This window comes from Bufo gargarizans, chromosome 4 (assembly GCF_014858855.1).
Source record: "Bufo gargarizans isolate SCDJY-AF-19 chromosome 4, ASM1485885v1, whole genome shotgun sequence".
NCBI classification, from domain to species: Eukaryota; Metazoa; Chordata; class Amphibia; order Anura; family Bufonidae; genus Bufo; species Bufo gargarizans.
The window spans coordinates 277,713,135-277,731,734 of record NC_058083.1 but is presented as its reverse complement, the minus strand read 5'-3'; the positions used below and the strand labels follow the sequence as shown (position 1 = coordinate 277,731,734).

General features: G+C 41.2%; 1 protein-coding gene across 1 annotated transcript in view; it reads left to right on the top strand.

Annotated features, from left to right (window-relative positions):
- BACH2 (BTB domain and CNC homolog 2) overlaps positions 1-18,600 on the top strand; it is a 316,933-nt gene that overhangs the window by 115,751 nt on the left and 182,582 nt on the right.

The following is an 18,600-nucleotide window of genomic DNA, read 5'->3' as shown; positions in this document are numbered from 1 at the left end:
AGGAGAGGTGCCTCAGGTGCAATGGCAACACCCTCGTTGCCCCAAGTGTCTAATTTGCTTATATTACAAAGGCTGTTTGCAACCAATTGGGGGCACGCATGGAGATGAGAACAAGACCACTAGATTCTGATAAGCGCACATCTCGTATGTACAAATGTAGCAGAGTTGAGAGACATTTGGTGAGTTATCGCTACATCTGTATAATGGATATACATCAAGTTACGTGTGACAGATTCCCTTTACATTTCTTCTACTATGCAACGTAGTCTTCTGCAGACTGGTGAGAAAAGGTTGCCTCTGTACACAACAGTATTGCTGTGTCAGAAGGTGAAGCGGCGAGCCAGCGCTAAGGGCTGGAATTAGTGCTGTGAATTCCATGTCAATGTGTGAGCGTAATCGCTGTCAGCAGGGGAAGCTAGTCTCTGTGCTGTGGGTGGTAACTGCTGTCTCTCATAACAAAGAGTGAGTCACTCCAGCCTCTAATCTGATAGTGAGATGTGTTTGTGTGAAGTCATTCTTTCCAGTGAGCACTTGCATTTTTCGCCCCCACAGCTTTGCTTTCACCTGCTATGCAGTTAAATATTGAAGTCATTTACTGTTGTATGCTGAGGCACTTTACAGTTGCTGACGCCGTAGATGGATATGATGGAAATATTCAGTTTTATCAGTGAAGTCAATATTGTATCCCATTATTCAGGGAAATGGTCAAGAGGAAGGACACTGTGATGAGAAGCAGCTTCTTAGTGAAACCGGTTTCGTGACAACACGTTCACATTGAGAGGAATGGTGAAGGTGTTAATTGTAATATATGATAATACAAAGCGTCACTTAGGATTAACATTAGCTGTCTAGTCAGTAAATGCTAGCTCTGGCATCTTTGTAGCACATCTTCATCGCCTATTTTGTTGTTTTCATCTTGTATTACCTGGACGCTGCTGACGGACCTTGTTATGGATTTATATTCTAATTATGGTCTTGTATCTTCATGTACTGTACTTAGCAGCTCTGCCTATTAACACATAAACACACAAGTAGTCTGATTAACATATGAATATGTAACACTTGCATTGGGTATTCATGTGTCAGTTACCACAATCATGGGTAAACCCATGCAAGATCATGAGCAGCAAGGCATTCATACACAGATTTTCTCTTTCAGTAGATGAGAATGGAATAGGGCAGTGGACTGTAGTGTGCACTCCACACAGAGAAGTTTTCAGTTTATGTCCTGCCTGTGTCTTCCAGTTCCATTATTCTTGGACTGCCCTGGTTTGTCTTCACGGTCCTGTCCTGGACTGTAACTAAGGGCAGATTTTGCTTTGGGGATCTGTCTACCAATACCACTGCTTGACATCTGTACAGCCTCTCGGAGCTCCACCTGTTCCCCAGACTCTATAGGGCTCACATTCTGCCTATGCCAGTTACACTTATATCTTCAACATCTTCATCATTGTCCTTATGATTGCCCTATTGACCTGATTCCTGGGACTACTCCCCCACGTGACATGCGTCTGTTCACTATCCTTCCTTAAGCCATTGCAAAGTACATTCAAGAGTTCTAATTTAAAATGGTACTTCGTGCAAAATACTTGTCTGCAGTTTCTTCTCAAAGGCCTTCTGTTCAGCAGATTGAAATTACTCAGTCGGAAACAGATCATTGCTTGCCATCAAGACATCACTTTTTGGAAGGAGTTTGTCATCTGGTCATCATTTATGTAGACCATAATAATCTTACCTACCTCCAGTCTGCTTCACATCTCAACCCCTGCCAGGCTTGCTGGTTCTTATTTTTTGCTAATTTCTACTTTCCTTTGCACAGGGGCACATTGGCCATAGACCTTACAGGGACATTTCCCGGTGGGCCAATGCCCAGGGGACTGGCCAGTGGAGGTTTTTGGGGATGTATTTTGTGCTGCTGTCAGTAATTTATGATGGACTGTGGTATTTGGCTCTGTTAGAGTGGTATAATGTACCACAATATGGTATTGCTGGCCATTTTGACTCAACTGCAAAACTGGTGCACTTTTAGCATTTTTTCCAGGGCCAGTTTGAATTCCCATTTCTCCCCTGCCTTTGCATTTTCATTCTGCAGATAAAAACACCAAGGTGGATGCTTTGTCCCGTCCCTTCGACTCGCCAATCGAATTGAGGAGCCCCAGCATATTATATACCCTGTATACCTTGTTCCTGTTGCTCCTGTCTAGTTGAATGCTATCCCACCTGGAAAAAAGATTGTTCCTGTGGCAGAGAGGAATTAGTTGTGGTCTTGGGGATGTTGCTCCCAATTCCACTGGTCATCCCGGTCTGCATACGGTGGCAAAACTGATTTCTCAATATTATTGCCTACATTATCTAAAGATGTTCGAGACTTTATCTCAGCCTGCTCTTATTGGTCAAAGACTTGCAGGACTTCTTCTCCCGTTGCCAGTACCCGAAATTCCATGGCAGCATATCGCTATGGATTTCATCACAACTTGCCTGTTTCTTCTGGATTCATAGTAATCTGGGTGATGGTTGACTGATTTTTGAATTTGGCTCACTCGCTGTCCCTGCCTCAGACTCCTCCTGAGGACGCAGCATGGTGAAACGTTCGTCGGGGAGATCAAACGCCTATCCTGACCCTCACTGGTATGATAATAATCTGTCTTTGGTCTGCTGTTAAGATATTTTAGCTTATCTCACTGAGCAGTTTATGCCATACATTTGGAATGGTGATAGTCTCATATTTTCTACTGGGTGACTGCATTTAGGAAATTTCCTTACTGCACCCCAAGTTAAATAGTACTATAGAGCCCACCTTTCCTTCTGGCATTCAACACTGACAATTCCTTTCCATGTATGAGGATTGTCCCGTAAAGAATAGGCGTAGTAGTTATTGGATACATCCACTATAATGGCTTAATTATCATTATTAGTATTATTAAATGTTATAGAGGTGGAATCATGTTTATATTGTGATTGTTTAATAAAGATTATATATTTTTAAATTAATGGGATTTTTTGTACTCATTCAGTGAAGTGATTATCGATATTTCTGAGTATCCCGGTAACAGCCATTGTTACTTTATCTGACCTATTAGGCATTGATTGATTTTTAAATATGGCTCACTCGCTGTCCCTGCCTGGTCTCCCTTCAGCCAATCAGCTAAATTGTTTGTAGAGCATATCTTTCAATTGCATGGATTACCTATTCTCCATGTTGTCTGATAGAGGGATACAGTTTTACTCAAAATTTCAGAGAGCTATCTGCAAGCTTGTGGATGTGGAACTGGATTTTTTCCTCTGCCTCTCACTTGCAAACCAATGGGCAGGTGCACCATATCAACCAGGTCTTGGCCAACTAAATTCGACACTTCATGTCAGCACATCATGACGATTGGTCCACCTTACTCCCTGGGAACAGGTCTCGTACATTATTGAGCCAGTGTGTGTCTTCCGACAGGACTTTGTTCTTCATTGTCTAAGGAAACCTCTCCCAATACGTGTCTCCTATGGAATTCCTGCAGCTGACTTTTTTTTTTTTTTTTTACATTTGGCAAGAGACAAAGACTTCTCTGATTCTGGCCTCTGCTCATATGAAGAGGGTTACAGATAGTAGGCACAGAGTTCCACCTCAGTTCTCTCCTGTGGAGAGGTTCTGGTTCTCCTCAAGAAATATCACATTGGAGGTTCCATCGTACAAGTTGGCGCCTTGTTTCATTGGTCTTTTTAAAGTGCTGAAGCAAATGAACCCGTTTGTTACAAACCACACCTTCCTGCCTCCTCACGTATTCCCAATTCCTTTCATGTGTCTCTCCTCAAGCCAGTTGTGCTTAATCAATATTCAAGATGGTCCATTCCTGCCTCCTCCCCTGTTAGCATGGGAGGGTGTGTATGAGGTTAAAGAGATTCTGGGCATGAAGAAGCTGGGATACTGTTACATTGATGGCCCATGCCTGTCACTGTCCCGCTCCTCCGGGCAGACTTAGGTGCCGCTTTACTCACTTAACTGCTGCCCCCCTTCCACCAGCATCCATCCCACCCTGTCCATCCACCGGCCACCAGACTCATATTGCTGTTCGCCTGCAGACATATGTTAAACAAGGAGAGTGGTAAATTACACTGACCAAAAATATACCGTAAACGCAACACTTTCGGTTTTGCTCCCATTTTGCATGAGCTGAATTCAAAGATCTGAAACATTTTCTACATACACAAAAGACCCATTACTCTCAAATATTTTTCACAAATCTGTCTGCGTCTACTTTCACAGTCGCGTTTTGGCTTTCCGTTTGTGAGATCCATTCAGGGCTCAGTTTTCATTCTAATGCATTCTGAATGGAAAAAGATCCGCTCAGAATGCATCAGTTTGCATCAGTTCAGTCTCCATTTCGCTTTGGAGATGGACACCAACATGCTGCTTGCAGCGTTGTGGTGTCAGTCTGATGAAACTGAGCGAAAACGGATCCGTCCTGGCACACAATGTAAGTCAATGGGGATGGATCTGTTTTCACTGGCACAATGGAAAACGGATCTGTCCTCCATTGACTTTCAATGGTGTTCAAGATGGATCCGTCTTGGTTATGTTAAAGATAATACAAACGGATCAGTTCTGAATGGATGCAGACAGTTGTATTATCTGAACGGATCCGTCCATGGCAGATCCGCACAAAACGCGGGTGTGAAAGTATCCTAAATCTGTGTTAGTGAGCGCTTCTCCTTTGCCGACATAATCCATCCCACCTCACAGGTGTGGCATATCAAGGTGCTGATTTGACAGCATGAATATTGCACCAGGTGTGCCTTAGACTGCCCACAATAAAAGACCACTCTGAAATGTGCAGTTTGATCACACAGCACAAGGCCACAGATGTCGCAACGTTTGAGAATTTGGCAGTACATCCAACCGGCCTCACAACATCAGACCACGTGTAACCACACCAGCCCATGACCTCCATGATCGTCTGAGACCAGCCACCCAGACAGCTGCAGTAACAATCGGCTTGCATAACCCAAGAGTCTCTGCACAAACTGTCAGAAACCGTCTCGGGAAGCTCATCTGCATGCTCGTCGTCCTCATCGGGATCTGGACCTGACTGCAGTTCGTCGTCGTAACCGACTTTATTGGGCAAATGCTCACATTCCATGGCGTCTGTTTTTTACTGTTCAGGGCAGACGGCAGACAGTTTGTGTGGAGTCGTGTGAGTGAGCGTTTTGCTGACTTCAACGTTGTGGATCAAGTGGCCCATGGTGGCGGTGGGGTTATGCTATGGGCAGGCGTATGTTATGGACAACGAACACAGGTGCATTTTATTGATGGCATTTTGAATGCACAGAGATACCGTGACAAGATCCTGAGGGCCATTGTTGTGCCATTCATCCACGACCATCACCTCACATTGCAGCATGATAATACACGGCCTCATATTGCAAGGATCTGTACACAATTCCTGGAAGCTGAAAACATCCCAGTTCTTGCATGGCCAGCATACTCACCGGATAGGTCACCCATTGAGCATGTTTGGGATGCTTTGGATCGGCGTATACGGCAGCATGCTCCAGTTCCTGCCAATATTCTGCAACTTTGCACAGCTATTGAAGAGGAGTGGACCAACATTCCACAGGCCACAATCAACAACCTGATCAACTCTATGCAACAGAGATATGTTGCACTGTGTGAGGCAAATGGTGGCCACACCAGATACTGACTGGTTTTCTGACTTCCCCCAGTAAGGCAAAACTGTGGACATTTCAGAGTGTTCTTTTACTGTGGGCAGTCTAAGGCACACATGTGCAATATTCATGCTGTCTAATCAGCACCTTTATATGCCACACCTGTGAGGTGGGATGGATTATCTCGGCAAAGGAGAAGTGCTCACTAACAGATTTAGACAGATGTGTGAACAATAGTCTCTCAACATCAATTGATGTTAATGGGTCTTTTGTGTAAGTAGAAAATGTTTCAGCTCTTTGAGTTCAGCTCATGCAAAATGGGAGCAAAACCCAAAGTGTTGCATTTATATTTTTGGTCAGTGTAGTTTATTTATATAAAATACTGTCTGTGTAATGCTTAGAATGGATGAAGTGGACTAAAAATCCTTATGTATCACACAAGATGCTCCGTTCTCGTCATTTCTGACACCAGGTTTATTCTCTACATACAACATGGCCGTGAACAAGGTCTGTGGTTAGACTGAAACGCTAGTGTCAGCCTATAATTTATCTGTTATCAGTGCCTTTAATAAAACGAAGACTAATTTAAGCATAATTTATGAGTGCCCTGGTATTTTTTATACATTGACTTGTAAGAATCCTTTTGGACTCCTTAGAGGAATATTGCTGTCAGTCAGTCAGTCTCTGAGTCATGCACTCCCCTTGCTCTCTTTCTTTGTCATGTTCCTTGGAGCTGACGGCGCAGCCTCATGGAGCGCTTTCCAGTAGAGGTTATTATGAGGCACATTGCTTCTTTTATTAACAGGGTTAGCACTGTGTACTCTTAGTGACTGGAAGATAATTGACTGCAGAGTTGATCATTATTATGGCAGGTACAGCTCGCGTGATAACACTGGTGCTTTGAAGCTGCTACACTTATCAGAACATTATCCAACGGAATTAGATTTTATTTCATAGCTATGTGAGGTCACAGTCCGTTTTTATGAATGATTGCTTATAAATATAGCACGGCTTGTCAGATTCATCTTTTTAAATGGGTAGTGTAATTCAAGAAACATCTTGCTTACATTTTTTACATGTTACAGTATACATTATAGGGGTGAGTTATCTGTCCCATACACCAGTTTTCTAGCGTAAAAAGTCAGACCACTGGTTTGCGACCTTTTAAACAACAAAAGTGCAGTTTCTGCACCACCCTTGCCACTTTTGAAAAAGGACGGGGGGGAGTGGGCAGGCTATTGGCCTTGGCAGACATATAATCTGTTATCCCAGCCTTCTGGCGTAAATGATGACTAGCTATGGGCTGGCATAGATTTCATTTTAGGCACACAAACTGCTAAAGGATGTGCTTAATTTATGACGAGACATGCGCCTTATCATAAATTAAGCACATCCTCTGGTGGTCCTATTGTAGTTACAGTTTGCTGTGCTTAATAGAAATCTATGGAACCAATGCAGATTTATTATATATTCAACCAAAATGTAGTGTGAACGGGCTTTCAATAAACCTAGAATCAGGACAATAATGATATAAAAAAAACGATAAACTGTATAGGTAAAGAGCAGTTTATGGATGGGGTATGTGAACGGTGGAAGGCAGCGGTCTCCACATCTATAGGATGAAAGATAACAATAATCATCTTACATGACCGCTTCCCTAGATTTCCCTTGCTGTGTGAACTTCTGCACAGACGCTTAACAGCAGCTCAATGCGTCTAGCACATGCGCAGATAGAGGAAAATCTCCTGCTTGTATCTGCACGTGCCCTGGATGTATTCACCTTCTGTTCTTGATCTGTGCAGACAATGACACAGCAAGGGAAAGCAGGGGGATCAGTCACATAGGTAAATTACATGACCGTCCCCATCTTTCATCCTAAGGAGGCAGAGATCCCATTATCCATTGTTTATATCCCATCATTGGGCAGTAGGTTGCATTCAAGTGAACAGCTTGGGTGAAAGCTAAACAAATGTACACTTTTATGTGACTCAGTATAACAGCTCATGGCATATTAGGAAATGTTACTATACATAGCCAACCCCTTAACTGGGTTTTCTGAGATTTTTATTTCAATGGCTTATCCTTACGATACGTCATCAATATATGATTGATCGGGTGCCGGAACCGTTCTACTGTGTAATGGACAGAGCTGGCTACTGCAGCACTGCTCCCATTCAAGTGAATATACTATTCTGATATTGATGATCTACCCTAAGGATAGGCCCTCCAATTTAAAAATCCCTCAATTTTATTTTGTTTGTTTTTGATTATTACTACCTTTCAAGTAACCCTCTTATTCTTGGAAGTACAATGACTGCCATTATTGAGGGATCAGAATATGTGATGGTGTTGATATTTTGTTACACATTTCTAAATGTTAAAGGAAAAAGGGTTCCTTTGTTTTGAAGTGGTGTGCTCAGATTTCATAAGGATGTGGCTTGTTTGCTTTTTGGATTACTGTGTTGACTTTTTCTACTCCATGAAATGAAAGACTATATAAATGTAAAATATTTGAGAGGTGATGAATGAAATGTCCTTGATCCAATCTGTGTTTAGTGACCTTCAGTGCAAAATTGTCAAATAATGCTGACTCCAGAGATGTAACTAGAAAAGGCTGGGCCCCATAGCAAATCTTTGAACAGGGCCCCCCTTCAAGCAACTCTGTGTCCTTACACAGTAGTTATGCCCCCATAGTACCCAAACACAGTAGTTATTCCCCCATTGTGCCCATACTCAGTAGAATGCTCCCTTATTATCCTGACACAGTAGTTATCTCTGCTTAGTGTCCCCACACAGTAGTTATGCCCACTTAGTTCCCTAACACAGAAGTTATTCCTGCTTAGTGCGCCCACACAGTAGTTATACCCCCTGTAGTGCGGAGACTCAGTAGAATGCTCCCTAATGGCCTTGCACAGTATTTATGCATCCTTAGTGGCCCCACACAGTAGTTATGCCCCATTAGTTCCTTCACACAGTAATTATTTTCCCATAGTGCTCCCACACAGTAGCTATGCTCCCTTAGTCACCCCTCATAGTAATTATGTCAACTTTGTGCTCCCACACAGTAGTCATGCCCCCTTAGTTTCCCCCCTTATATTAGTGAAAACCCTGTGATGTTAGTAAAAAAAATACAGTAATACTCACCTAGCCCTATTTCCCCAATGAACGGAGCACATCCTCTTCTCCCCAGCAGCAGACGGGATGTGGTGACATCATCGCACCTGCTGGACTGAATAGGAGAGTGCACAGGCCAGGGACATCCATTACAGCCCAGACCTCACCTGCCGGTGCACATGCACAGTAATCATCATTACTTTGTGTGTATAGTGGCAGTCACTATGGCAGTAGTTCCACCCTGGATGACTCTACTGTATAGTACAAATATATCATATTATATAGTGCAATCTATCATATTATATAGTGCAAATCTATCATATTATGATAGATCCACTTTAAGTTTCTGTTATTGGACTTTTCTGCCCTATGAAAGGACAGCAAAAATATTGTGCTGTATGGCTAATAAGAGAGATCACACCAGACCCATAACTTATTGAGCTGGTGAATTCATAAGCAGAGCTCTTTTCCTGCAAACTACCACCCTCCTCACCGTGATAGAAGAGCTGCTGTCTATGCAGAAACATAGCAGCCAGCTGGCAGTCACTGTGAGAAGGAAAGTGAGGCAAGGGGAGTGCTCCACTCCATATTGGGGAATAGTGGTATCTTTTCTTTATAGTGTGCAAGCACGGCCGCCGCTGCTGGATTGCAGGGTGGTTGTAACCATAGAAACAAGCAGTGTATAATGTGATAGAAAAATGAATCGGCAAATAAGGTAATATGGACAATCACAATACATTAGTAAGAGCCTTGTATTAGGGCTCGAGGACACCAATTTTCCCCCCTTTTATTCCTGATGCCCCAAATAAATGTAATGGTACCTGTAATGATAAGGAGATATCACCTCTGTGTACAGATAAGACAGGATCCACCATTCACAATAGGAGATTGTCAGAGCTCATCTATTCTTTCCTTGGTAAGGCCTCATGCACACGACCGTTGTGTGCATCCGCGTCCGTTCCGCCATTTTTCACAGTTTAGTGGAGGTCCCATTAATTTCTATGGAGCTGTGAAAAAAAACTGATAGTCCTCCGTTTTTTCTCCGTGATCCGTGATTCCAGTCCGTCAAAAAAAAAAATATAACCTGTCCTATTCTTGTCAGTGGAAAACGGAGGACAGACCCATTCAAGTCAATGGGTCCGTCAAAAAAAAAAAAACGGATGCACAACTGGTATGTCACCCATGTCTGCGCCCGTGTCCGTTTTTTTTTCTACAAGACCTTGGTGCAATAAAATTACACTTTTCATTAACCTTCCTTTTTCCTGAACTTTATTCACCAGGAGGGGAGGGCAGTGATGTAAGCAGGATAATACCCGGCGAGCATTTCCCCACAGAAATCTAAACTCCCCCACCCCAAAAATAAATAAATGAAATGGAGGTCCCCCGCTCCCAGTGTGTAACAGTGTGAGGGGTGTCACCTTACAATTAAGAATTCTCACTATACCCCTAAACGCATATTAGGACTGGTGTTATAGAAATTCTCAATGTACCCCTAGATCTGTGATGGCTAACCTCCGGCACTCCAGCTGTGGTAAAACTACAACTCCCAAGAAATGAACGTCATTTGCTGTTCTCAGAACTCCATAGAAATGAATAGAGCATGCTGAGAGATGTAGTTTTACCACAGCTGGAATGCCGGAAGTTAGCCATCACTGCCCTAGAGGAATACCATTTGGGCTGACACTTAAAGGGGTTGTCTCACTTCAGCAAGTGGCATGTATCATATAGGGAAAATTAATACAAGCCATTTTCGAAAGTATTGTTATTGTCCATTTTGTTTCCTGTCTTGATTCATTTTTCCATTGCATTATACAGTACTCATTTCCATGGCTACGACCCCCTGTAATCCAGCAGCGGTGGCTGTGCTTGCGCACTATAGCCGGGACCATGGGCGTGCATATAGACTGGCACTTTTTCCTACAGTGTGCAAGCAGAACCATCACTGCTGGATTACAGGGTGGTCGTAACCATAGAAACAAGCAGTTTATAATGTGATGGAAAAATTAATCGTCAGAAAACGAGGCAATATGGATAATAGTAATACATTAGTAAGTGGCTTGTATTAACTTTCTGTACGTGATAAATACCATCTGCTGAAGTGAGACAATCCCTTTAACTAAAATTTCTCACTATGCCCGTCGGTGAAATTCCTGAGGGTATAGTTTCCAAAATGGAGTCATTTCTTGGAGTTTTTTGTTTTTTTTTAAACCTCAGAGGCTCTGCAGTTGTCTGCCAGTGCTGTATAAATTACCGAGTTAGGCCTCAAATTTGCATGATGCTCTATTACTCCTGAGCCTTGTCATATTTCCAGGGAACAGATTAGAGTCACATGTAGGGTGTTTCTGAAATCAGCAAACACTGCATAATGAGTAAAGTTCTAACTGACTTTTCGCAGTGACACAAACTGGCCACTGAAATGGCATATCTGGATAATTGCAATTTTCATTTTTCAACATCAGCTGCATATTCATTTCTGGAACACACCTGTGGGTTCAAAATTCTCATGACACCTCCAGATAAATTCCTTGGGGAGTGTAGTTTCCAAAATTAGGTCATTTTTTTTGGCGTGGTTTGTACTGTACTGGTACCTCAGGGTCTCTGAAAATGTGACATAGTGTCCAAAAAGCATTCCAGCAAAATCTGCCGTCCAAAAGCATAATAACTCTCCCTTCCTTCTGAGCCCTGCAGTTTGCCTGTACAGCAGTTTGTGACCACATATGGGGTATTGCCTTATTCAGGAGAAAATGCGTAACAAACTGTTGGGTGCATTTTGTCCCCTTACCCCTAGTATGGGGGTAAAAATAACGTTTTATTAGAAAAAAATATTTTTTATATTTTCACGGCCCAGTATTGATAAATTCTATGAAACACCTGTGGGTTCAAAATGATCACTACACCCCTAGATACATTCCTTGGGAGGTGTAGTTTACAAAATGCTGTCATTTTTTAGTGGTTTCCACTGTACTGGTTCCTCAGGGTCTCGGCCTCTGCTTCATTTCTGAGCCGTGTTGTGTGCCCACACAACAGTTTATGCCGACTTACAGAATATTGCTGTACTCAGGAGAATGGTCTAACAAATTTGACAGTGATTTTTACTCTTTAATTACCACTAAAAATTTGAGACTAAAACATGTTATTGGAAAAAAGATTTTTTTTTTTTTTATGGTCCAATATGAAACGCTCCGTGGGGACAAATTGCTCATTGTAGCCTTGGTTGAATTCTTTGAGCTGTGTAGTTTTCAAACTGGGTTCATACGGGAAAACTCTTTTGGCACCTCAGGGCCGCTACAAACTTATACTGTAAAACAACCTAATCCAAAGAAAAAACTAAAATCCATAAGGTGCTTTTTCATTTCTGTGGTTTGTGTTTGACATGAGTAGCAGACTAGGGCCACTTATGGGATATTAAAAAAAACAAACTGTAAATCGAGATAATGTTGTGTTTCTTTTTTATTTTTTTTTACCCCTTAAGGACATAGGACGTACCGGTACGCCCTATTTCCCGTGTCCTTAAGGACACAGGACGTACCGTTGTCAGCCGGCATCCCGTAACAACGCAGGGGGGGGGGGTCCATTCGGGTGTCCTGTGACCCGATGAACCAGAAAAAGACTGCGATCGGTGGCGTAATTATACACCACCGATCGCAGTCCGAGGAGAGGCGGTGCTGGCCCTGGTGCTGAACACTTCTGTCCAGGGTGCTGATTGGTGCAGGGGAGAGAGGCGCGAGATTCAAACTTCCTGCGCTCCTCTCTGCCCTCCAGCACCAGCTCCTGTGTCCCCCTAATCGGCATCCATCACCCTCCTGCACCCATCGCCACCCAGGTAGGTTAGGGTCAGTGAGGGAGAGGCACCGTTAGGCAGGAAAAAAAAAAAAAGTACTTTTATTCCAAACTTCCATCTATCCATCTAACCCTAACCCAGCCCCCCCCCCCCCTTGCCACTTTTAGTGCAGGCATCCTCAAACTGCGGCCCTCCAGATGTTGTAAAACTATAACTCCCAGCATGCCCAGACAACCTACAGCCATCAGCAGGGCATGGTGGGAATTGTAGTTTTACAACATCTGGAGGGCCGCAGTTTTAGGATGCCTGCTTAGTGTCTCCAAAGTCTGAGAGCCATACATATTGGGCATCGTCGCGTGCGTAAAAGTCGTCGCTATAAAAATAACTTTTGACCAAACGCCTCTGATGAACGGTGTTAAAAATATAAAATAAAAACGGTGCCAAAACACCCATTTTTGGGCAAAATTTCAATTTGAATCCATTTTGCCGGTAATAAAGCAAGGGTTAACAGCCAAAACTAAATATTTATTGCCCCGATTCTGTAGTTTGCAGAAACACCCCATATGTGGTCGTAAATGGCTATATAGCCGCACGGCAGGGCATAGAACGAAGGGAACTCCATACGGTTTCTGGAAGGCAGATTTTGATGGACAGTTTTTTTTTTTTGACACCATGTCCCATTAGAAGCCCCCCCTGATGTAGCCTAGACTAGAAACTCCAAAAAAGTGACCCCATCTAAGAAACTACACCCCTCAAGGTATTCAAAAGTTACTTTACAAACTATGTTAACCCTTTAGGTGTTCCACAAAACTAAATAGCGAATGTAGAAACAATTTTAGAATTTAATTTTTTTGTTACATTGCCTCAAAAAAGAGTAATATAGAGCAACCAAAAATCAGATTTACCCCAAAAATAGTCCCAAAACAACAACCACCTTATCCCGTAGTTTCCTAGCTGGGGTCACTTTTATGGAGTTTCTACTCTAGGGGTGCATCAGGGGGCTTGAAAGGGTACCTGGTGTAAATAAACCAGTCTAGCAAAATCTGCCTTCCAAAACCCATATGACGTTCCCCTTCTTCTATGTCCTGCCGTTTAGCCAAATAGTAGTTTACGACCACATATGGGGTGTTCCTACAAACTACAGAATCAGGGCAACCCATTTTGAATGTTGTTTGGCAGTTAACCCTTGTTTTACTCCTGGAAAAAATTGATTATATTGGAAAATTTTCCAAAAAATAGAAATTTCAAAATTGTTTCTCCATCTGCCATTAACTCTTGTGGGACACCTAAAGGGTTAACAAAGTTTGTAAACCCAGTTTTGAATACCTTGAGGGGTGTACTTTCTTAGATGGAGTCACTTTTTTGAAATTTCTATTCTAGGGGTGCAACAGGGGGCTTGAAATGGGACATGGTATAAACAAAACCAGTCCTGCAAAATCTGCCTTCCAAAACCCATATGGTGTTCCCCTCCTTCTATGTGCTACCGTTCGGCCAAACAGTAGTTTACGACCACATATGGGGTGTTTTTGCAAACTACAGAATCAGGGCAACCCATTTTGAATGTTGTTTGGCAGTTAACCCTTGTTTTACTCCTGGAAAAAATTGATTATATTGGAAAATTTTCCAAAAAATAGAAATTTCAAAATTGTTTCTCCATCTGCCATTAACTCTTGTGGAACACCTAAAGGGTTAATAAAGTTTGAAAAAACAGTTTTGAATACCTTCAGGGGTATAGTTTCTAGAATGGGGTCATTTTTGGGAGGTTTCTATTATCTAAGCCTCACAATATGACTTCAAACCTGAACTGGTCCATAAAATGGGATTTTGAAGATTTCTGAAAAATTTCAAAATTTGCTTCTAAACTTCTAAGCCTTGTAACATCCCCAAAAAAATTAAATATAATTCCCAAAATGCTACAAACATGAAGTAGACATATGGGGAATGTAAAGTCATCACAATTTTTGGGGGTATTACTATGTATTACAGAAGTAGAGAAACTGAAACGTTGAAATTTGCTAATTTTTCAAAATTTTGGGTAAAAATTGTATTTTTTTATGCAAAAAAATTAACTTTTTTGACCCAATTTTAGCAGTGTCATGAAGTACAATATGTGACGAAAAAACAATCTCAGAACGGCCTGGGTAAGTCAAAGCGTTTTAAAGTTATGAGCACTTAAAGTGACACTGGTCAGATTTGCAAAAAATGGCCTGGTCCTTAAGGTGAAAATGAGCCTGGTCCTTAAGGGGTTAAACACTTACTGTGTTATATACACTGCCTGTCAAAAAATAAAATTTGCCACCTGGATTTAACTAAGCAAATAGTGTAATTATGAGTTGCTTCTCATTTCTTAAACAACCATGTCGAAAGACACATCTCGTGGTCGTGGAAAAGATGTTAGTCTGTTTGAGAAGGGTCAAATCATTGGCATGCATCAAGCAGAGAAAACATCTAAGGAGATTGCAGAAACTACTAAAATTGGGTTAAAAACTGTCTAACGCATTATTAAAAACTGGAAAGATAGTGGGGACCCATCGTATTTGAGGAAGAAATGTGTCGGGAAAAAAAAAAATCTTGAATGATCGTGATCAGCGATCACTTAAACGTTTGGTGAAATCAAATCGAAGAAAAACAACAGTAGAACTCAGTGCTATGTTTAATAGTGAAAATAACAGCATTTCCACACGCACAATGCGAAGGGAACTCAAGGGATTGGGACTGAACAGCTGTGTAGCCGTAAGAAAGCCACTAATCAGTAAGGCAAACCAGAAAAAAGGCTTCAATTTGCTAGGGAGCATAAAGATTGGACTCTGGCGCAATTGAAGAAGGTCATGTGGTCTGATAAGTCTAGATTTACCCTGTTCCAGAGTGATGGGCACATCAGGGTAAGACCTAATGCCTAGTGCCTACAGTACAAGCCTGTGGGGGCATTGCTATGATCTGTGGTTGCCGCAGTTGGTCCGGTCTAGGTTCAGCAACAGTATGTGCTCCAAGAATGAGGTCAGTTGTCTAGCTGAACATACTGAATGACCAGGTTATTCCATCAATGGATTTTTTCTTCCCTGATGGCACGTTAATATTCCAAGATGACAATGCTAGGATTCATAGGGCTCAAATTGTGAAAGAGTGGTTCAGGGAGCATGAGACATAATTTTCACAGATAGTGACATTGCAGAAGCTTATCGAAACAATTCCACAGCGAATGCGTGCCGTAATCAAAGCTAAAGGCGGCCCAACAAATATTTTTGGTGGCGACTTTTTTTTGGGACTGGCAGTGTAGAACTACATGGATTAAAATTGAAAAATCTTCAAAAAAAATAAAAAATCTAAGTTTTAAATTTCACCTCCATTTTGCTTTAATTCCTCTGAAGGAATATTTGGAATATTTTTAGGAGTGAAGTTTTTAAAATGAGATTATTCCTTGAGGGTGTCTAATATTTATGGCTTTCAATCTTTAAAATTGAATTGGTCACCAAAAAATAGGGTTTGGAAATTTTCTTAAAATGTGAAAAATTGCAGCTAAACGTATAAGCCATGTAATATAAAGCAAAATAGAAAAAAAACTTTTTAAAAAACAATACCAACATAAAGTAGGCATATGGTAAATCATAATTATAAACTATTTTATGTAATATGACTGTCTTAAAAACAAAATAAAAAATTCCGCAGCACATGCACAGTGACTGCTTGAGAAAAATCCCATTGAGAGGATGGAAACGTTGCATGTCTGGTGAATAAAGCCTTTTTCTACTTTTTTTTACTATTTGGATGTGCTGCGGAATTTTTTTATTTTTCACATTTTGGAGGTGGAACGCTGTACCCTACAGACAGTGGTGCTGCCCACACTCCTTTACCTGTCTTAAAAACTGAGATATTTAAATTCTGAAAACTGCAATTTTTTTAACATAAAACATATTGACCACAGTTTACTACTAACATAAAGTCCATTGAGTCGCAAAAAACATACTCTGAATCATTTTGCTGTGTAAAAGCATTCTAAAGTTGTTACTAAGTGAAACGTCAGATAAATTTAAAGTGAAAAATGGGACTTCAGCATTTGGTCCAAACTGGCTTCTGCTAGAAGAGGTTAACACATGCAGTATTAACCCCTATAGCAACGATTACGCCACTGTAAGTAGCAATTTAACACTCAGTGCCCTAATAGTAGGGTAAAAAACTGTGCCTGTGCCATTGCTTATGGAAGCAAATTGTATTATATAGGGATCTGAGATAACTCCAATCCCAGCAGATTAACCCCGTCAATGACTGCTGTATTTCAGCGGCTAGACAGCTGGAGGGAGCCCTCTGAATACCCCAGGCATGCCATGTTATGACACATATTATACCCTGCCTCTGACAAGATGTAATAGAATGTCAGTAAATAAATATGTTGTGTAACATTTTTAAAAATATATATTTTTGTAAATCCCCATTGACAAATGTAATTTTTTGGCCACCGTACCTAAAAAAGATCAAAAGGTTGCATGTGTGTAAAAATGGTATTAATCACATGGCTCCATTGGCAGCAAAATAAAAGGGTTATGGGTGTCAAAATATAGTGACACAAAGTTTTTTTTGTTTTTTTTTAAAGTATTACACCAAAACAAAAACTATATTATTTTGGTATCTGCTTAATTGTACATACCTGAGGAAGAATAAAGTTTAACATGTCATTTTTACTACACAGTGATCACTGTAAAGATGAAACCATAAAACAGTGGCAGAATTGCATTATTTTGGTCTTTTTTTTCAGTCACCCCCCAAAAAGTTAGATTAGATATGGTGCATTAAAACATACAACTCGTCCTTCAAAAATAAGCCTGCCTGCAGCTGTGTTAAATGAAAAATAAAGTTGTATCTCTTGAAATGCGGAGATCAAGAAATTGCTGTGGGCTTAAAGGGATTGTCCTATCTGAGACAATAGGCAATATCCTAGCGATATGCTCCCATCTCCTAAACCGAGCTCTGAAAGTGGTCGAGGGCACACCGCTGGGAATCCTAGCAATATGCCCCCATTGTCTGATAAGACAACTTTTAAGTACCAAACTAGGCTGCATTCTTAAAGGGCTAAGGAATTATTCTCTGAGTACTCCAGTCTCCTAACCTACCACGCTTCAAAAACATTCTGTTGGGTTACTTGGCTTCTCATGAAACTAGCATATGAGAGAGGAAATTGTTGGGATGTGGAATGGTTGAAAAATTGAAATTGCCCCGGGTTTCTGTAAAGGTAGAAACTCGAAGGCTCTAATAAAAAATAAAAACTCTTCTCTAACATATTTGCAATAAGTGAACAATCTTCTTAATCTTCTTATTTTCTAGAGTTAGTTCTTTATTCCAGCTGTTATGTTCCCCTCACGTGTCTGTTGATGCATAACTGCTTGTGATATTTTCGTGTACACAACTGAGTGCATCGGAGAAAAGCACTTTAGGTGTCCGTATTTCCCCCACCTTCAGCCACTTGTGTTCAGTAATAAATAGTTTGTGTCTCTTCTCTTTTGTTCTGCATGAACACATTTTCAGTAGTTTTTGCCATTATGATTTAGTCAACTGAATGATAAATGGAAATTATTTAAGTATAAATATATAAAAGACAGTCCAAAATAGATTCATGTAAATGATGTTGAGTTTCCATAAGGGAAGTCAATGATATAATCATGTGCTGTTAACTTGAAACTAAAGTTCTGTAGTTGCTTTGGCTTTTTATTGTGACTAGCACCTGCTATTTTCACTCAGTATGCTAATAGCCATTAGTGATATAGCAAACCTCTAAGCACACTGAGCCATTTTTGGGGTATTTGGCAGTGTTGTCTACTGAGGACAGTTCCTTACATGGTGAGCTGGTTACCTTGCTCGAACTTGTTTCATCGGGGAGGGGATTTTGCTAATAGCCACACTGAGTTCTTCAGAGTAAGAATTAGTCTTTGTACAAATTTTCTGCCCTGCTCTGCCAGCCTGATCACGATGCCTATAAAAGTGTAACATGTTTTAAAGGTCCTCTGTGTTGGAATATGGGGGCACAATTAGCATTACATTTAGTAGCTGGGAGCGTCCTCTAC